This window comes from Natrix helvetica, assembly GCF_964273705.1.
Source record: "Natrix helvetica genome assembly, chromosome: 8".
In the NCBI taxonomy this organism is placed as follows: domain Eukaryota; kingdom Metazoa; phylum Chordata; class Lepidosauria; order Squamata; family Natricidae; genus Natrix; species Natrix helvetica.
This window is the reverse complement of record NC_138559.1, coordinates 20,585,240-20,607,351: the sequence shown is the minus strand read 5'-3', so window position 1 is coordinate 20,607,351 and position 22,112 is coordinate 20,585,240. Positions and strand designations below refer to the sequence as shown.

At 42.0% G+C, this 22,112-nt stretch overlaps 1 protein-coding gene across 1 annotated transcript in view; it reads left to right on the top strand.

Moving 5' to 3' along the window:
- Nucleotides 1-18,882, top strand: part of ADAMTS8 (ADAM metallopeptidase with thrombospondin type 1 motif 8) — a 489,092-nt gene extending 470,210 nt beyond the window's left edge. Inside the window, exon 10 of the transcript XR_014176079.1 lies at nucleotides 18,842-18,882. The gene's annotated coding sequence lies outside the window, so the exon portion shown is untranslated. The remainder of the gene's footprint in view (nucleotides 1-18,841) is intronic.
- Nucleotides 18,883-22,112: the final 3,230 nt, after the last annotated feature.

Below are 22,112 nucleotides of genomic sequence, written 5' to 3'. Positions count from 1 at the left end.
CAGTTATAGAGTAGCAATGATTTTTTTTTATGGTTGGGGGTCACCACAACATGAGGAACTGTTTTAAAGGGTCCCGGCATTAGGAAGCTTGAGAACCAATGTCCTAGAAGCTCTGACCGGATAGTGGGGAATGGAAGGATTTATATTCCTTGCAGACAGAACTGGTCATTTGCATCCTTTTAGAGGGTCGTTGAGGCCACTTGGAGGTTTAACTGATGAGAAAGGAAACATCTTCAAGTGACCCTGAGGACACAGATAAACCTCCAAGTGCTTCAACAGCCCTCTAAAACCGCGATGGCGAACCTAGGCCATTTCTGAGGGCATGCGAGGCGTTGCCCTGTCAGCTCCAGTGCACTGATTTTCGGCCTTGTTTTTCGCCCGTTTTTCACCCTTCGGAGGCTTCCCTGAAGCTTCCGGAGGGAGAAAAATGGCCCAACGAGCAACCCGGAAGTCCGTTCCCAAACGTCTGGTTTGCGTGTTGGGCCATCTTTTTGGGCCCAGACTCCTAGAACCTGAGGAGGGTGAAAAACGGCCCACTGGAAGTCAGAAAATGGGCCGTTTCTGGTCTCCAGGGAAGGAGGAGGCCATTTTCGCTCTCCCCAGGTTCCAAGAAAGCCATGCGCGGGGAAGAAGGTGTGTGTATGTGTTTTTTTGGCACCCGAAGTGAAAAGGGTTTGCCATCACTGTCTTAAAGTATCCAGTTCTTCTCCTAACTAAACAGGGTTTATTCTAGGCCCATGATGGTGGCAGGCAGAGCCCTCTCTATGGACACGCACACTGTTGCCTCAGCTCAGCCAGCTGGTCATTGGGTTTCCAGGACGTGCATGGGTGCCAGCCAGCTGGTCATCAGGTTTCTGGCACTCTGGCACACAAGTGCCTTCCAGTTTGGGCACTCTGTGCCTAAAAGATTCGTCATCCCTGCTCTAAAAGGATGCAAATGACCAGCTGTCTACAAGGAATACAAATCTTTCCATTCCCCATTAACCGGTCAGAGCTGAAGAAGCTTCAAAGAAAAAAACAATGAAGTCCAATTGCCTCCTGAAAAAGCACCCTGGAAAAACCATGATCTGGAGGACTGAGAATCTCTACGGAGTTTTACCGAAGAGAGTAAGATCTCTTTTCAGACTAGCTCGTCTAAGATGTTTTAAAAAAGCAAAACAAGTTCAGGAATATTGAAAGATACGTTAGTCCTGAGTTATTGGCAAAAAAATAACTTCATCACAATTGTTTCCCCCATACATTTAGGGGAGAATGGAAAACCCGCTGGGGAGGAGCGGCATGTGTGTGTGCGTAGGGTGGTCAGGGATAAATAGCCACATAACAAATCCCACCGTGCCTTAATAGTTCATGTTAGGACGCAGAGAAGTTTATAGATTCTGCAGCTGCAGCAGGAAATATTAGAACTTTGTGGGTGGCAGCCAGGAGCAAGAAAGAAGTCTATTTCCAATTGGCCCAAGCCAACAACCACAAAAATGTAGGGATAGAAAGCCCATTGTATTGATATGCGCAATGCTGGGAAGATGGAGAGAGAGCCTCCTGCAGACTCTTCAACACGATGTGATGGATAATGATGGATAAACTACCTTATTTTTCAGATTATAAGACGCTCCAAAGTATAAGACGCACCTAGCTTTTGAGGAGGAAAACAAGGGGAAAAATCTGCTTCTGCCTCACAGCAATTTGCCTCTTTGCAACAAACAGCAAACAGTACAGACAATATACTCTGTTTGTAGTGTTACGTTTCAGACTATATTTGTACAGATGCTGTTAAAATTGATGCGGCTTTCTGGAAGTATAGTTATTCTCTGCTATTTAAAAGAAGATACAATAGCACTGGGCCTCTTCAGATCAAGCATTTATTTTAAAAAGCTTCTTCATTTTGTTAAGCTGTCTAGAACAGTCTTTAAATAAATAAATTTTAAATAAATTTTATTTAAATAAACCAGTCTTTAAAACATGTCTAATAATTTGAACATTCTATAGGCATTTGTAGTTATTGACTTACCTCCTTGCAGCAAACAGCAAACAGCCTGATTAACACAAGGGGGAAAAATCTGCTTCTGCCTCCCAGCAATTTGCCTCCTGCTGCAAACAGCAAGTTTCACTTTCAGTTTAAGCAAGCCTCCCGATCATCAGCTGTTTCAGGCTGCAGGGATTGCTATAGCCTGTTGCAGCCTCCACAAGCCCCATTTTCCCCGTTTGCTGCAAGGAGGTAAATTGCTGGGAGGCAGAGGCCAGGTGGGTTGCAGGCAGTACGCCCCGGTACAGGTGTACCGGATTCTGCCTGGAGCACCGGGTACTGTTCCGGTACGGTGCTCTGGAGGGCCCACCCACTCACCCGCGCTCCTTACCTGTGCTTTAAGCTTTTGGAGCTTCTGCGCACGTGCATGGCGCGTACAATGCCTGTGCGATGCTTCCCCCCACAGGCTGAGTCAATCTTGAGCCGGTCAGAATCTAACTCCTGGAATGAGCAGTGAATTAGCCCTGCAGTATTGCATTCTAACCACTGCACCACCATGCTCTTAGGTTCCTTCCTAAACCTTCACAAGACTGATGTGACACTTACATCTGGCAGGATTCCTGTCTATGGGCGAACAGCAATGAAGAAACTACTCTGACCTTTTCATAGTGTTACGAAAAAACCTGACACCTGTCTTCAGAGCCAGCAGGAAGCCAATCAAGCACCCCCATTTGGTAAATGGATGAGAAGTAGACTTTATTCCAGAAGGGTCTGCAGGGAATGACAAAGTCAACACAGAGGCTCCAACAGCAGGGCTGAAGTTTTCCCTAATCTTTATGTGCACCGTAACATGCAATGCACGTAAAAAGCAAGTGGGGTTTTCATTGCACCCTTTGGCCGTCACTTTTTGGATCCGTACCCTGTGGACTCCCTGTCTTTATGCAATCCATTTATCTCATTGTTTGCATTCAAAGGAGTTTTATTTTTCACCTCTCCTTTTTCTTCTTCTTCTTTAGTTAAAGTGGGCTTAGTTCTCAGAGGCAGAGGAAGAAAGGGAAATGGGGCTGCTTGGGAGACTCTCAAACACTTGGAGGAATTTTTACTCTTATCATGCAGGACAAGCTCTTTGTCCAATCTGCCTGAAATTTGGCAGTTCTGAAGCTGGGAGGGGAAAGAGAATGCCTGAGAATTTCAATCCACATTGGACAGAAAGATAAAAGGCAACAATAGGAGTCTGCCTGGGTCATCCATTGTAATAATAATAATAATAATAATAATAATAATAATAATAACAATAATAATAATAATAATAATAATAATAATAATAATAATAATAATAATAATAATAATAATAAATACCCCTCCTCCCAAATCTTGATTACAGCTGAATAATAAATGAAAGAAATGAAATTATTTCCACTCCCCTACCCATAACTCAGGGACGTGGCGGCTCAGTGCCTAAGACGCTGAGCGTATCGATCAGAAAGGTCGGCAGTTCGGTGGTTCAAATCCCTAGCACCGCGTAATGGAGTGAGCCCCCGTTACTTATCCCAGCTTCTGCCAACCTTGCAGTTCGAAAGCATGTAAAAGTGCAAGTAGAAAAATAGGAACCACCTTTGGTGGGAAGGTAACAGCGTTCCGTGGGCCTTCGTCGTTTAGTCATGCCGGCCACATGACCACGGAGATGTCTTTGGACAGTGCTGGCTCTTCGGCTTTGAAACGGAGATGAGCATTGCCCCCTAGAGTTAGGAATGGCTAGCACATATGTGCAAGGGGAACCTTTACCTTTACCCACAACTCAGCTCTACACTCACAGTTCTAGATTTAAAAAAAAAACTATTTCCAGACGCCCTCACAGAATGAGCAAGTAAAAAAAAAAATCAGTACTCTGTGGTTTCTTTGAATTGCAAATCTTACTCGTAGATCCCAGTAAGATTGCATGGGGGGGGGGGGATATGCACCAGGAGCATTTTCTCAGCTGACTGGACTGTTCTTTGCCAAACAGACAAAGCAGAATCTGAAAGGACAGGTTTAAAAAAATGAAACAATAAAAACTGGATGTATCTATCACGGGCATTAGAGGACCACACGATCCAATTTATTATTAAAATGGGTCCAAAGTATTCCACACAAATATTTTCCAGGGGATGGAAAATTCTTGCTTGGCTAAACATCGGGAGCTCGATCTTCCAAAAAAGATTTGGAAACAGCTGTTTGGAATCAGGCACTTGGCTTTCAGCGATGAGAAAGAAGGGCCCATCCTCACGTGAAGATGCTGAGTTTGGACTACGCTGCAGTTGGATGTGAATGTATATGTGAACCTATAGAAATGTTTACTTTGGGAAGATCACCAATGCAGAAGGTTTGCCAAGGGATGATCATGCCAAGGTATACATTTCAAGAGGTATTAACTCACTGGGGGTACCAGAGTCTTAATCACAAACAAAACTTTTTAAATGCTTTGTTTTTTTGAACATGTCTGACGAGGAGTGAAGTCCCCTATTATAGAAAGTTAGCACCCACCCCTCTCCCAGAAGAATGAAATATTTTGAGAAATATGAAAAAGGCAGAATATTATATTTCCCTGCAGTTAAGAGATAAAGAGATAGATAGCTTTATTTCTTCTGTTCTCCAATTTAAATTAATTTTAAGTTTTTTATAGGCAGTCTCTTTTAAAATGGTAAAAATTCCTCACCAGCTGAAAACACTTTCTCTTTCTGTATCCTTCCGTTTTGGAGCTGCCCGACTTCATCAGCCTTGGCTGGATTTTTTGTTGCCGGCTTGAAGAACTTCTCTTGCATCGATCAGGGACTTTGCGATGTCCCTGAGATTAGCAAGATGTATGCTTCCTGTTCACCATCTCTGCGGGATGCTTTAGGTCCGGTTGGACCACCCAGCGGCAAAAGTATCGGCTGCGGTCTCGGAGCATTGAGACCGCACGTCCGTATCATCGCGACGTTGGCTCCTCCCCCCCCGAACTGCCAACCTTTTTGATCGACAAGCTCAGCATCTTAGCCACTGAGCCATCGTGTCCCTCAAGACAATATCCATTTCTAAACAAAATAAGAAATGGAAAACAAGTAACTTACGTAAAAATCTGTAAATAAACAGATACTAATGGATCATTTTAGAGCTGAATAGGTGGTCATTGAAATAGTCAGTGGGACTAAGATTCTGCCGTAACTACAGATAGTCCTTGACTTATGGCCAAAATTGAGCCCAAAATTTCTGTTGCTAACTGAGACATGTGTTAAGTGAGTTTTGCTCCCTTTTATGACCTTTCTTGCCACCATTGTTAAGTGAATCACTGCAGTTAAGTTAATAACACAACCGTGAAGTGAATCTGGCTTCCCCCTTGACTTGGGTTGTCAGAAGGTCACCTCAAGGTGATCCCGTGACCTCAGGGCACTGCAGCTGTCATAAATACGAGTCGGTTGCCAAGTATCTGAATTTTGGTCACATGACTGCGGGGATGCTGCAAGGGTCGTAAATGTGAAAAATGGGCATCAATCACTTTTTTCAATGCCATTGTCACTTTGGACAGTCACTAAATGAACTGCTGTATGTCAAGGACTACCTGTCATTCATACAAAAATCTGTACACAACATTTGTCTCAAATAGTATGGTCTCCTGCTTGAGCAGAGCATTGGAAAACCTCCAAGGTCCCTTCTAGCTGCTGTTCTGTTCTGTTTTCTTCTGTTCTGTTCTGTTCTACTCTACTCTATTCTGATCTCTATTCACTATATTCTTCTATTCTACTCTACTCTACTCTGTTCTCTATCTATCTATCTATCTATCTATCTATCTATCTATCTATCTATGTATCATCTATCTATCTATCTATCTATCTATCTATCTATCAACTATCTATCTATCTATCTATCTATCTATCTATCTATCTATCTATCTATCATCTATCTATCTATCTATCTATCTATCTATCATCATCATCATCTATCTATCTATCATCTATCTATTGTCTATCTATCAATCTATCATCTCTCTATCTATCTATCTATCTATCTATCTATCATCTATCTATCATCTATCTATCATCTATCTATCTATCTATCTATCTATCTATCTATCTATCTATGTATGTATCTATGTATCTATCTATCTATCTATCTATCTATCTATCTATCTATCTATACACACACAGTGTGTGTGTGTATACATACATACATACACACACACACACACACACACACACACACACACACACCTCTCTGTGTGTATGTTCCAGCAGAACTCTGGAACGCTTCGAGCAATTTCAACCAAACTTGTTACAAAGATGACTTACTCTCTGGAGAAAAATACTGTGGGGGTATGACACCCCTAAAACCCCTTGGTGTGTGTGTTCTGTTAAGATAAAGCCTGTTGTGCCTTAAAAGGGCTTCTGCTGTACTGCCGTAAAATGACTTCTACTGTGCAGCTCAGTGCAATTGCCATGGTAACGGCTTCACAGTACTCCACAAGGGGGCTCCCTCTGGTAAGGGGGAAAATCCAACATTAGAAATTACATTTGGTCCGGACATATTCCCCTATAAATAAATATGCGGGCAACGCTAGTTCGCTATATTATTCTATTCCATTCTAGTCTATTCTGCATCAAACAGATTTGTAAATTTCTTTATCTTCTGTCCAACATGAATCAGAAATGAATTTGAAACGGTTAAGAAGAAAAAGAGAATACAGCCCCGGAGCTTCCATTTCCTCTCCAGACAATAGACCCCCATTACGCCAATTTCATGTGGAATTATTTATTAACTCCATCTTTCTTAATGGCCCAGGTTATGCACTCCCTCTGATCACTGATGCATAAAGCTGCTGCTTTCTTTTAGTGTTAGGGCTGTGTTAGCTATTTTCTCCGAGTTTCTCCGGCATCACAGAAACACACAGCGAGCTTCCCTCTGTCATTGGGGCGCTTCCCTCCAAGATCACGGAAGAGAAAGAGAGAATATGTGTCTTTATTGGTCTTTCAGCCAGGTCTGGCTGCCGAGGGCAGTCCCGTAAATTAAAACACTTTCTGACATCCTGAAAGGTGCAGGACTGAAGGATTTGTGCCGTTTCCTTTTATCTTTTGACTATTACACTCCGTGGTTGCTCCTTCTTGTAGATTAGGAGAATTATCTCAATTTGCCAGAGGGGGGTTGGGAGCAGAGAGAAAAGGCCTTTCTTTCCTCTTTGGAATTAAGAAAAAAGTCTTTTGAGAAGAAGCTTTTTCTGGAATGGGGGCGGTGGAAAATGACGCTCCGGAGACCAGAATAAGTCAGAAAGCAAGTCTATTCATAACCGATGCTTTTTTAAAAAAAAAAAGTATTTGAAATTAGTAGCAGGAAATTAATACAGGTAGTCTGTTGTGACCCACCAATGAAGTGGAGCAGCAGATTCGGACAGTGAGGAAGTTGAGGAGGAACATGGGCCAGTCCTGGAGTCTGGGGAAGGCTCTGATGAGGGCTCTGTGTCAGAGGCAGAGAGGGGGCCAGAGCCATCTGACAGTTATCAGCTGCCTTCGGAGTCAGACATCGGTGAAGCAGCCGAACAGCTGGAGCCTGTTCCCAGCGTGCACATGCGCAGAGTTGCCAGATGAAGGGAACAGCTAGAGAAGAGGGGGTCAACTTGGGAGTAAGGCCACAGGTGGATGATGAATGGCCCCCTCCCAGAGGAAGTAAAAGAGGAGCGAAAGGGGAGTGGAGTTTGCAGGAGACAATTAGTTCATTTATAGCCTTTATATCTGTACTCCGTGAGCCTTTAAACACAGAAGTAAGAATTATTTATCACCTATGATAGATGTCTGAACTACTACAAGTTCATCATTGGTTTAGCATCCATTTGAAGCGCTGAAGAAAGGAGGGATTTAGGCCTGTCCTTCTCACTTGTGATTTTCTCAGCGTCCCCCCGATCATATGATCAAAATTCGGGTGCTTAGCAACAGGCGTGGATTGACCACTGGTTTCTGCATCCTAGGGTCACGTCATCCCCATTTGTGACCTCCGCAGCTGGCTTCCGACAAGCAAATTCAATGGGGGGAAGCCGGATTTACTTAATGGCCACATGGTTTACTTCAGGAGTCTCCAACCTTTGCAACTTTAAGACTTGCAAACTCCCAGAATTCTTCAGCCAGCTTTGTTGGCTGCAGAGCTCTGAGAGTTGAAGTCCACAACACTTAGAGTTACCATGGTTGGAGACCCCCCGATTCACGTTACAACTGCAGTGATCTAGTCAATCTAGTATTCTGCCTCCTTAAGCATGATGTTACGGGCAGAGCTACTCTGTCCTCAGGTTGTGATGGGAGGCACATAAGTGACATCTCTCATGCTTTACAAAGCTTCATTTTATTTTACAGGTCCACGCATTTATTTTACACAAGTGTGTCAGCCTCACACCTAAAATTATTGCAGCCCACCTGCTTGGCGTGCCATGCCATCTGATAAGACAAGCAGCTGCGTCTGCGAAAGAAGATAGGACAGCCATAAATCACTTGGTCTTTCAAGCCCATACAAGCATCAGCAGCTATTATTTGGAAGGAACCTCTAGAATGTCTAAATGCCTGGTGGATTTTTCGAATCATAAACAAAAAAAACTTGCGGAAGAGAAGAGAATCAGACCTTGCTCTCAAAACATGTTTTTTTTAAAAATGCAGCACATCTTACAGATTGATGAATGAAAGCAGAACTCTGATAAGGCCAAGGACTTATCTAGTCCAGAATTCTGGGTCCTTTTGATGGCTGGTGAGATGCAATCAGGGCATTCCGAAGCAATCACTCCCTTTCACTATCAGTCCCCAGTAACTGGGACTTAATATACAGCACCTGTGAATCAGCAGGTAATAAACAGTTGTTAAGATTAAAAGCCACTGATTGCTCGATCATCAACTATCGACAGAATCCTGTTTTTGGAGGCTAAATTGGTGGTCATTATTAAATCTGATGACAGCAGCAGAAATCTTCCTTGGCTGTGGAGTAAGCCTCTCCTACAAGGGACGGAGCATTTAAAAAAAAAAAAACTTTAGAGACGCGCACATACCCCCACAGTTTGTTCCGAATATTAAGTGACCTGGTAGCAATGCATCAACAGATAAAATATGTTTCCAATCAAAGCTTTTTCAATGCGCTAAGCTCTGGCTCTGAGCATTGCCAACAATCCCAGTCAGCAGTTCTATCTGTTTTGGCTTGGAACAGTTATTAAGAAAGGAATTGAAAGTTTCTGATTGTTATTTAGAGGGACACTCAGCCAGGCACTTAAAGCCTCTGTTTAAGGATGTCCACATCTCATTTAAATTTATCTGACAGCTCCATAAGTGTGAAAGGACACTTGATAAAGCAGAGCCAAGGGCTTTGGAGATCCGGGTTGCAGGGAGAGAATACAGAGCTTCAAAACCGATGACAAAAAAATTGTCAGCGTTCCTTAACTGTGCACACCGAAGGATCAAAATGGAGGATTTGCCTCTAATCCTTGATATGGAGGTGGCACCTAACTGTAGGAAGTTAAAACCCACCCTTCTCTTAGAAAAATAAAATATCCTGGGAAATATTGAAAAGGCAGAATATTATATTTCCCTGGATAAGAAATGGAGAAACATGTTTTTAGGCAGGAAACAGAATCACTGTTAATAGACCCCACCTTTGTCAATGGGCCATTAAAAGGCCTGAGCCAGTCTATTCTACATAACAAACATCTCCCCCCTTCAGCTCCAGGGTGATGGGATTAAGGCATGATAGTATTTTGATTAGATGACTGGGGGGGGGATAGAATAATAGAATAACAGAGTTGGAAGGGACCTTAGAGGTCTTCTAGCCCAACCCTCTGCTTAGGCAAGAAACCGCATACTACTTCAGACAAATGGTTATCCAACATCTTCTTAAAAACTTCCAGTGTTGGAGCATTCACAACTTCTGGAGGCAAGTTGTTCCACTGAGTAATTGTTCTAACTGTCAGGAAATTTCTCCTCAGTTCTAAGTTGCTTCTCTCTTTGATCAGTTTCCACCCATTGCTTCTTGTCCTGCCCTCAGGTGCTTTGGAGAATAGCTTGACTCCCTCTTCTTTGTGGCAGCCCCTGAGATATCGGAAGCCCGGTATCATGTCTCCTCTAGGCCTTCTTTTCATTAAACTAGACATACCCAGTTCCTGCAACCGTTCTTCATATGTTTCAGCCTCCAGTCCCCTAATCCTCTTTGTTGCTCTTCTCTGCACTCTTTTTAGAGTCTCCACATCTTTTCTACATCGTGGCAACCAAAACTGATTGCTGTATTCCAAGGGTGGCCATTACCAAGGTAATATAACGTGGTAAAGTGCTGTGACAATTGTAAGGACTGATTGTAAGTCACTTTTTTCCCGTGCTGTCGAAACATTCAACAGGCATTAAATGAACAGTTGCAAATCCAGGGTCTCCTCTACTTGTCAGGAGCAATTTGAGGCACGTGGAGAGATTGACTGAGTCAATCTCACAAAAGTCCATCTCAAATCAGGTACAAAAGTCCATCTCAAATCAGAGAGTTCACCAGAGCTCTGATTCTCATCCTCCACACCAAGCATGGCCAATGGACATATGCAGTGGTGGGATTCAAATGTGATTCGCTTAGGGCAGGGGTGTCCAAACTTGGGAACTTTAAGACTTGTGGACTTCAATCCGCATGCGCACACTGGGAACAGGCTCCAGCTGTTCTTCTGCCTCACTGATGTCTGACTCTGAAGGCAGCTGATAACTGTCAGACGGCTCTGGCCCCCTCTCTGCCTCCGACACAGAGCCCTCCTCAGAGCCTTCCCCAGATTCCAGGACTGGACCCTGTTCCTCCCCAACCTCCTCACTGTTCGAATCTGCTGCCAGTTCTGCTGGCTGTTTACAGGCCACAACATGACCCATTATATTTGCCTTTCTCATTCACAACAGAAGCTGTAAATGCTCCAACACTGGAAGCTTTTAAGAAGGGATTAGTCGACCAACTGTCTGAAATGGTTTATAGGGTTTCCTGCCTGTGAGCAGGAGGTTGGACTAGAAGACCTCCAAGATCTCTTCCAACTCTGTTACTCTGCATTCTCATTTTCTCTTAGCCCAACTTTCACCGCAGGTTGATTGTTGAGAGAGAGAGGAATGTTCATAATCACCAGCAGGAAAACTATTCTAGTCATAGATCAAAATCAGACAGCCTTACAGAGACATAAACTTTGTCTTTTTAATGCACACTCGGTTATAAATAAATCCAGATTAGTCATCTTGTCCTACGATGGTGTCTTTTTGATGGTGCATCCTTGTTGCTAAGTAGCGTGATTTGGCGACTCAGTAGGTGAATGTGGGATCTGGGTCTTCTCTAAAGCGCAATTCCTCTGATTGACTAAGCATTTTTATTTTCAAAAGCAGCCAAAGCAGCTTTGGCTTAGATAGGCCTAGCAAAAACATTCAATTTTCTCCTAATTCAAAGCAACAAAGCCTCTGCATATGGAATTTTGTTGAACCGGCCTCCAAAGTTGCTGTAGGAAGAGCATTAAATCAAGCTGTAGAGAAACCCATCAAGAGTTATAATAGGGACGGAAATGAAGATATTTCACTAGAAGGAGCCTTCACGTTTCCCTTCATAGTTCAGTGGATCTATACAGCACTTTGCCTCAATTGATTTGAAAGCTCAGTATTGGCGAACCAGTGCCAAATATTTCCTTGGCCTTATCCAGAACTGGTGTAAGCAGAAATACAAAAGAAAAACCACAGGAATGTCAGGTCTATTATTTCGGCTTCTGGGGCAAAGGCCGGATATAACTTAGCAAACTGAAATACAGAGTACAATGAAAATAAAATATGACTATTTGATATACTGGAAATCTTGCAGGAAAGTGAGAGGATTAAATGCATAAAATGTGTGTAGGTTGTTGTTATTGTTAGTTGTGAAGTCGTGTCCGACCCATCGCGACCCCATGGACAATGCTCCTCCAGGACTTCCTGTACTCTATCATCCTCTGGAGTTCATTTAAGCTCACGCTGACTGCCACCATTTCTTTGATATTAGTGTAACTTTTGTCCTGTAGCAAAAGTATAACTTTTGTCGTACGGCGGATTGGCCATGGCGAGTTGTCCCACAATGAGTTGACCATACAAGTTGGCCATGGCAAGTGGGCCGAGGGATGGGGTCAGGTTGACCCTTCGTCGAAACACAGATGGCACACTTTCAAAGATCCCCAAAAAACATTACCTTAGACTTGTAGTTATGCATGATGCTAATGCCAGAAATAAAAGATATTTCAGTTTCTCTGATAGGTTGGCTATCCCTTGGCCTGTTATTCTGACCCAAATCTGGATCCAACTTCCTATTCAGCAATTAAGGAAGCAGTAATTAATTTCATTAAGTAATTAAGTAACTGAGTAATTTGCTGATGCAAATGTGAGGTCATGCATTCCCCTTTTCCCTTCCAGTAACCGGTGGAAGGTTAGCTTGATTGGACAATTGCGCTATTATTTACTTTCACCTTGATTACTCTTTCGATTTGGGTTGGGCAACAGGTAAGGAGAGCTGGATATACTGGTAGATCAGGCGATTTGCTGTAGACCAGCAAGAATATCGAGTCTCAGTTATTTAACAATGCTAACAACAAAATTATATGCTTATGCAAAGAAAAGAAAGATACCATTTTTGGTAAATTATAATATTATATGGCTGAATGAATAAATTATAAATTATATTTATATAATAAATTATAACACTCTTGGGATCCCAATTCTTTATTTGCCACTTTGGCAAGAAAAGTTCCTGTTTAACAATCCAGCAATCAGTCGGCATTTCTGACATGGGCTCGCTTAAGCAATAAATAAATACGGTATATAATAACGTTTCCCCCCATACTTCCTTCTTTCCTTCGCTTTGCCTCTGGCATGCAATTTATAGTTCTTTTTACTCACCCTTGAATGTATCTTAATCTCACTTTGCATATGAAAGGAAATCATTTAAAAGATGTGAGTTATGCAAAGAACTAAAATACAGAGGCACAAATGTTTTTATTGAGCACCTGTCTAGATAATTAATCCATTTTTGTTGTGTTACGTGGTACATTGAATATAAAAACTAACTAAATGACCTGGAGTTGCAAATCCAACTATATTACAGTTCAATAACCAAGGATATAGCTAACCAGGTTTAATATGTTGCATGATTGTAACAGTTGGGTTTTTAACTGATATGGCAGAACTTAAAGTGCATTCTGGCATGGTCATCTTGACATATCTTAGAGATCAAGCCAATGAGATCTTACAGAAATGCAGCCATTCCTCTTGAACCTTGTGCTGTCACCTGTACATGCTTTTAAAAGATCTATATAGTATGTATAATAGTAATAAGGCTATGGGGGGGTGGGGGCATTGTGGCCTAGTAGTTAAGACTCTTAGCTTGTTGACCGAAAGGTTGGCAGTTCAAGACTCAAGTGCCATGTGATGGGATGAACTCCCATACTTGCCCAAGCTCCTGCCCATCTAGCAGTTCAAAAGCATGTAAAAGGTGAGTAGATCAATAGGTACCACTTTGGTGGGACGATAACAGCAGTCCATTGACCTCAGCATATAGTGATGCTGGCCACACAGCCATGGAAAATACCATTGGACAATGCTGGCTTCTTTGGCCAAGAGACAGAGATGAGCACTGCCCCAAGAGTCAGGAACAACTGGTCAGGGGACAACAACTGGGGTTGCCCAAGGGAACCGAATCTCATACTAATCCAATCCCATGTAAGATACCTTTAGCCTGTATTGTAAATACAACCATTTGGTTTACTGACTAAACCAAGGTTGGCTGGGTTTTGTACAATTACTAAGCCAGAAATTGTGGTCCATAATGGCTGCATTCACAAAACACATCAGGTGACAGACCAACCACATTGGGGCTAAGTGCAGGATGTAAATCCATTCACTGCAGAGGAAACTTACTGTTGTGGCCCACCAGCAGCCAACGGAGCTGGCAGCAGATACAGACAGTGAGGAGGTTGGGGAGGAACATGGGCCAGTCCTGCAGTCTGGGGAAGGTTCTGGTGAGGGCTCTGCGTTGGAGGCAGAGAGGGGGCCAGAGCCATAGGCCAGTTATCAGCTGCCTTCAGAGTCAGACATCAGTGGGGCAGACGAACAGATGGAGCCTATTCCCAGGGTGCACATGAGCAGAGTTGCCAGACAAAGGGAACCGCTAAAGAGCAGGGGTCGACTTGGGAGTAAGGCCACAGGTGAACGATGAATGGCCCCTCCCAGAGGAAATAAAAGAGGAGCAAAAGGGGAGTGGAGTTTGCAGGAGACAATTAGTTTGCTTAATTGGTATGTGACTCTCCAAGACTCCTTGCCAAGTTTTGCAGAGATCGGCCCGGCAGCTCTCCAAGCCAGAGAAGGTCTGTGGCTGTAAATCCTCCCTTGAAAGACTTTGCTGGATGTGAATGAGCAGAATTCACAGTCCATTAAGAAAAGGGGTTTTTGTTGGGCGTTTGCTTCATGCTCTTGGGAAGCCTCGGTCAGAACACTTACTTTCATATCACAGCTGCATCTGCTCCAACAAGAGAGAGGATTTTTTTTTTAATGAGCAATGAATACGCAAGGGGTGAATAGAGAAGAAGGAATGAAGGAACCTGTTTTCTAGAATAAGCGAAGCAAAGGCAAGCTTCTTCTCTTCCCTGCCTTTCCATGATTAATAGATTCTGTGATTCATCTTCATAATCGGCTGATGATCAAAATTACCCACCTCCAGACAACACACCATCTCATAAACATTCCCTGGAAGCTTCACTCAGAAATTCTGTCACCTGCTGTGATAATGAAGAGTGACTGGGTTAGAAAACAGCATCTTCTTACACTAAGATACCATATATCTGTTTCCCACAGGGCTGGGCTGGCCTCATCAATATGGCACAACAGCATGAAGTGGAAACACAACAAGCAAAGGAAGCTTAATTTCTGGAGTATTGGGATTGCCAAAGTTCCGGTACGACGTACGGTCCTCCCATGAGCCAGAACAACAGAGTTGGAAGGCACCTTGGAGGTCTTCTAGTCCAACCCCTTGCTCAGGCAGGAAACCTTATACCGTTTCAGACAAATGGTTGTCCAATCTCTTCTTTAAAACCTCCAGGGTCGAAGCACCCACAATTTCTGGAGGCAAGTCGTTCTGCTGATTAATTGTTCTCACTGTCAGGAAATTCCTCCTGAGTTCCAGGTTGCTTCTCTCCTTGATTGGTTTCCATTCATTGCTTCTTGTCAGAAGTTTCCATTCATTGCTTCTTCTTGTAGAGAAGAAGTGCTCACATCCCATTTTTGATCTACCGTATTCTTGGGTCAAAAGGGACGCAGTGACTAAGATGCTGAGCTTGTCGATCAGAAAGGTCGGCAGTTTGGCAGTTCGAATCCCTAGCGTCGTGTAATGGAGTGAGCTCCTGTTATTTGTCCTGGCTTCTGCCAACCTAGCAGTTCAAAAGCATGTAAAAATGGCACTATAAAGTGGTATATAAGTCTAAGTCCTATTGCTATTGCTATGCTTTTCCTTAATCCCCCCCCCTTTTCACTCTTTGCCTTTCTAAAAACTTTAATATCCTTATAGCTATATCCTCCTTATAAGGAATGACAACTTATCTCCTAAACTGGACTTACGTCAATGTGTGATCCCCCCCCCCCCACAAACATGCAAAAAGCTGGGCTTCTGATGTATTTTGATCTATAATGCACACAAATCAGGGCAGATACATTTTAAAAACTGTGATCCTCACCCTTCTCTGCTTATAGGATGTTCTCACTGCAACATTAATCTCTTGTCAGCTTCTTTTTCTGCTAGCCTGAAGATTATTCCCCTATTCTAGGAAAGTAGACAAATCTTTTCAAGTCTTGCTTACATCACAGCTGTAACCATCTTGTTTTTCAGTTTCCTTTCACTCTGTAAATTGTATTAAAGTGCCTGCCCAATGTACCAGCTTTTCTTCCTTCTCTGCATATCTACCCTCTTTTTATAGTGGAGTTTTTATTTGCATTGATGAAGAAAGAGAAATGCACCAGGTTCTATTCCTTCTCTGCATATTTAACCTCTTCTATAGTGGACTTTTTATTTCTATTAATTAAGAAAGAGAAATGTCTGATTGTTAAAATCTTGGCCTCCTGGAACAGCATGGAGTTTGGTTTTGACTAGTAGGTGCAGAGACAAAAAAACAAACAAATCCTCCATGTGTAAATATTTTTTTATCAGGTTTTTATGGTTTACCAAAGTGACAGCAATAGCATATTGCTTTATTTTTGCTTAAATAAGTAGTATGTTTTCTGTTTACCCCATTTCTGGCCACCTAAGCCTTTTCAAAACATGAATATTTGTTCAATCATTATTACTTTATTTTGATATTTAGAAGTTAATAGTCTTGCTTTGTTTTAGCTCTTTTTTTTAACCAGACAATGGGTAATTAACCTTCTGCACAACTTTTCCTTATGCAGATGGAGTATTTGGTTATGAAAAAAAATAATACAAGCATACTAAACAGCCATCTCTTAAACACCTTGTCAATCAAAGAGCACCCTGATGGGTGGATAATTTTCCCTTTGACAGTGATTTCCAAGATGGTGTGTCGAAGTATATTGATTTTGGTTGGAATAGTAAATTAGCATGCCAGAATGAGGTTTCATACTTTTAGCTTTTATACTCAGATTCCAAAACAGGTTTGATGGGAGAAAAAACACAACTAAAGACGAGCAATTGGTGTAAGGAATAAAAAAAAAAGTAAAAGGAAATGTAGAACTATTATAGCAATAACACTTAGATTTATATAGCATTTCACAATACTTTATAGCACTCTCTGAGCAGTTTACAAATGTCAGCATATTGTCCTCAACAACCTGGGTCCTCGTTTTACCGACCTCGAAAGGATGGAAGGCTGAGTCAATCATGAACCAGTCAGGATCGAACTTCTAGCAGTGGGCAGAGTTAGCCTGCAATACTGCATTCTAACCACTGCACCACCACAGCTCGTAACTTATAAAAGATAATGTCGGGCCTTTCGTTGGGGGTGTTACTTGGAACCCTGACAGCTAACTTATCAAAGTTACTATTATAAAATGTACAAATCTTTTAAGAAGCGGTAGGTTCACTTCCTATACAATCCTGATCTCAATGCAATCAGATTGTAAAATATTATTTTTGATCACAAATTGTTGTGAATTCCTTCCTGCATTGTGAGGTGGAAATCTAGCCGATGCGGTTGTTTGGGTACAGAGGATGGACGAAATTGGTTCTACTGTATAGGGTACCTTCAGAGTCAATCATTTGCTCGGGGTTGTCCTGGCTGATGGGCTTTGAAGTCCAAAACATATTTGGTGAACACCAGGTTTTCTACTCTTGCCTTAGAGGTCATTGATTGGAATTCATAATCCAAGCCAGGGGTGTCAAACTCAAGGCCCATGGCCCATTTTTGGCCTCCAGCAGCACCCTGGTGCAGTGGTGGGATTCAATTTTTTTTACTACCGGTTCTGTGGGTGTGGTGTGGCTTGGTGGGAGTGGCTTGGTGGGTGTGGCAGGGGAAGGATACTGCAAAATCCCCATCCCTCCCGATCAGCTGGGACTCAGGAGGCAGAGAATAGATGGGAGCGGGACCAGTCAGAGGTGGTATTTACCAGTTCTCCAAACTACTCAAAATTTCTGCTATCGCTTCTCCAGAACTGGTCAGAACCTGCTGAATACCACCTTTGTACTGCCAGCTGAAAACGGGCCCCAATTGGGTTGGACTGGATTAAAATTACGTGGCCTCAAGCCTGATCTGGATAGAAAACAAGCAACATCCTATGTTAATAATACAATGTAATGCCAGATTTTACATACTGCAGGTCCATTTAATCTACAATCAACAATCTACAATTGACAGCCATTTCTAATTACTATCCGGAACATTTACTTCTGCTGTTAGATCTTGTATTATCAAGTTATTTAGGCTATTGTATTTTTATTATGAGCTGAATAATAAAAACACAATAGTATAAATAGCTTTTCTGCCTGGAAAAGCAATCTACCATTAAACAATGGGGTATAAATTTAGAAGTAAAAAGTTTTGTGGAGTATGAAGAATAAGTAATGAATGTTTGCCTGTAATATCTGGTAGAAGAGATAGGAAAATGGGTATAGTAAAGAACTGTGGATTGAAAGAAGAGAAGGGGAAAAATGCATCTTGAGCTTGTGTCAAATGCCCACCATGTCCACGCCAGGGGTGGGTTCCTGCCAATTCTTACCTCTTCTGTAGAAGAGGTTCCACAAATCTACAGTGCCGTTTAGAACCGGTTCCAGCTCCCTCCCCCCACCTGTCCGCACATCATCAAGATGAAGAGCGAGAGGAGGAATTCTGGGAGTTGAAGTCCACAAGTCTTAAAGCTTTCAAGTTTGAACACCCCTGGGGTTTTTTTCTAAAGGGTTAGGGGTGCCTTGTAACTTGACAGCTTTAAGACTTGCACTCTTCAATGCCAGAGTTTCTGAGCCAACATTTTGGTTGCTAAGCAAGAGCATTGTTAAGTGAGTTTCACCACATTTTTTAAGTTGGCCACTCCCACCCGGTCACATGGCCGGCAAGCCACTCCCACCCGGTCACATGGCTGGCAAGCCACTCCCACAAAGCAGGCCACACCTACAGAAGAGGTTCTAAAAATTTTTGAAACCCACCTCTGGTCCATGCCCACCCCCAGCTGCTCACACACCCTGGCCCTCCGAGGTCAAACACAACCTTGATGCAACCCTCAATGAAATTGAGTTTGACACATCTGATCCAAGTTGACCATTCATAGTAGAGAGAACTTCCCTGCAAAGTTGGACACAGTTGATGATTGGCCATTTATGACAGTCTATCCTAACTTTTAAGGGACACGGTGGCTGAGTGGCTAAGCTGCTGAGCTTGTCAGTCAGAAAGGTTGGCAGTTCAGCGGTTCGAATCCCTAGCGCCGTGTAACGGAGTGAGCTCCTATTACTGGTCCCAGCTTCTGCCACCCTAGCAGAAAAAATGTAAAAAATGCGAGTAGAAAAAATAGGAACCACCTTTGGTGGGAAGGTAACAGCATTCCATGCACCTTTGGCATTTAGTCATGCTGGCCATATGACCATGGAGACATCTTCGGAGAGTGCTGGTTCTTTGGCTTTGAAACGGAGATGAGCACCGCCTCCTAGAGTCGGGAATGACTAGCACATATGTGCAAGGGGAACCTTTACCTTTATCCTAACTTTTAAAACAGAAAGAAAAGTATGGGTGGACAGGGGATTTTATAAACCTACCATCACCACATGTTCTCTGCTCTTTTGACTTTGCTGTTGAACGCCACAATTTTTCCTAAGAAACAATTCAGCACTAAGGAATTATGAGTCAACGTTGTGTTCTAAATAATATCCCCCAGCCAGATTCCGCAAACAACAAGCTTTTTATTTCAAAAGTGTTTCCTCCTTCCTTCTCTCTCTCCCTCCCTCCCTCTCCCTCTCCCACCCCTCTCTCTTTCTCTCTCCTAAAAAAGAGCTTTACTGGACAACCACAAAATAATTTCACAGGAAGGGAAATGTTTGTTTCCTCTTCTGGCAAATAGGAGTCTTTGATTCAAAGAGCATCAGTGATGAAAAACATCTGGAACTCAGTTCAGATAATGATAAATCTTGTATTTATACAATCCGGGTTAATCCAGTCAGGTCAAGAACTAACAGAAACATTCTCACACTGTGCTTAGGTTGTGTTAATCCTTTTGTGGCTTTCCGTATTGTGCAAATCTAACTCGTTTAATTAATTTATGGCCCAATACATTGTGTAAGACCAGAAAATGGGTTTATTTTAATGACTGCCTTACCAGTGTGGCATCAATCAGATTATGTATATGTAATGCATGTCTCTGTATTCAGAAGAGTACGTTGGAAAAGGCTTTTCTGTTTAAGAGTATTGCTAACATTGATTGTAGGTTCACCAAAAGGACACACCCTTCCCATTCTTTGCCTTGGTTGTATCGGTATGTAATAAGTTGCATTGAAGCATGATTGCTTCCATGACTATAATTTGTGAAGAGCTTTAATTAGAGTTACTGTTTCTAGGCTGTGACAATCCAAAAGGCCACTGGATGGCAGCAAAGGGTGCAAGAAACTCTAACTTTGCTGCCATCTAGTGGTCGTCTGGATGTTATACATCTACAGTAATTCTAATCCAAAAGCAAAATGCTTTCCTTAAATGACTCTCAGCTTACCTGCACCTGTTTGTGAGGCCTTTCCCTCTTTCCGTTGGTGCGTGCATTTGCTGAAAGATCCCCACCCTTCTGCTTTTCTTTTGTGAACAATACACACATTTAACAATGGCACTGAAAATGAGTCCAATTCTCTTCCCCTGAGCAGAGATCAATTTTCATGAATAATAGAATAGGGAGACTTGAATCGGTCAGGTTTAGAATGGCATTATATATCCCTGGGAACGCAAGGCTGCAAACTTGCTTTGCTCGCCGAGCAGTACAATCATTTTGTCAGCAAGGATAAGTCTGGTTCCTAGCCAAAGCAAGCAATGGAAGTAACGCTCAAAAATGTTGTTTCTCCTGAATTGGCTTGCTGATTAGTGAAGAAAAGTTGTTCAGCACGTTTTTATATTTATTAGTGACACCGAAGGAGGTATTTTACCAAGCACGGTTTTCTGGACTGGAGATATGCTGATATGAAATTATGAATAGAGAATTTTGCCAAACTTTAAAAATTGTCTATTTGTATTATAGAGTTTGGGAGGAAGAGAAGTGAGAACAGGTTATGTTACGGCTCATAATAGCTAAAGCAAACCATTTCTTAGCCTGTTGTGTAAATCAGGTTATGTTAAACCGCAATAAGATTGATTTTGGCTTAGCGTGAAGTAGAACACAGCTCAATTTCTTTTGTAATCTTTTTAACGGTAGTTTTATGAAAAATTATACATATTATGCCAAAAAAACTAAAATAAAAAAATAAAAGGTGCAGAATAAAATAAAATAAATAATAAAATAAAAATCTAATAAAGAAAAAGAAAATTATATAATGATTTTCCCCTTCATTACAACAAATATAAGCAATTTTAATAATATCACCTCTTAAAATACTACAAATGTACTGTTCTTCCCATATCTCATCTATCTATTAAAAAATTCCTTAAAACCTCATCATTTCAATCCTGATAAGCAAAAATCCACTATAGGTACCAGAAATAACTTCAGTTAACAGTTAAAAATAACTGTTTTAACCTTGGTCAAATAAACCAATTTTATATTCCTTCATTTTACTTTTTACAGCATCGTTGTTTAATACCCACAAAGAGTCCTACAACTTAATGTCATCTTTTGTCTTCATCTCTTCTCACAAAACCCTGCATCCTTTAGCTGATGGCAGCATCATCTCAATTCAGTTTTCTTTTTATAATCTACATTTTCAGAATAATGGCTGGTTTGTCCCTTAAATTCATACCTTGCATATCAACCTCTCTGGCTTCTTAAAATAGTGTGAGTTTGAGCACTTAGCAATTATTTCTATTGCTAGGGGTCGAATAACCCTCTTTAAACAAGTTCCACAGCCACCAATAAGCTAAGAAACTGCTAGAAGACAATGACATTTTCAAATGAGCATAATAATTAGTTTCTAAAATCGCAATTTTTCATGATCATATCAGACAGGTCAGGATGTTGTTCCCTTGTTTCCTTGTGCACACCCCAATCGTTGCAAATAGCAACAGCACTTAGACTTATATACTGCTTTACGGTGCTTTACAACCCCCTCTAAGCGGTTTACATAGTCAGCATATTGCCCCCAACAATCTGGGCCCTCATTTTACTGACCTCGGAAGGATGGAAGGCTGAGTCAACCTTGAGCCTGGTGAGATTTGAACTGCCAAATTGCAGGCAGCCTGGCAGTCAGTAGAAGTAGCCTGCAGTAATGCACTCTAACCACTGCGCCACTGTGGCTCGTGGTTTAGAGTAGGGATGCAAAAAAAAAGTGTAGTTCATGGGGTCCTTGTTTATGATCCCCAAATGGACAGAATTAAAACATTTGGCCCTTTTCTTTTTGCATTCTGGGACTTTTGGGATTTTTAAAGGACTAGTGCCAGAGGGATAAAATATTCAAAATAGCAAGTGGCAGATAAAACATTCAAGATGATCAGAGGCCTGGTCTTTTATGGGTATTACAGGAGTGACACATTTTAAAAAGGGACAGAGTT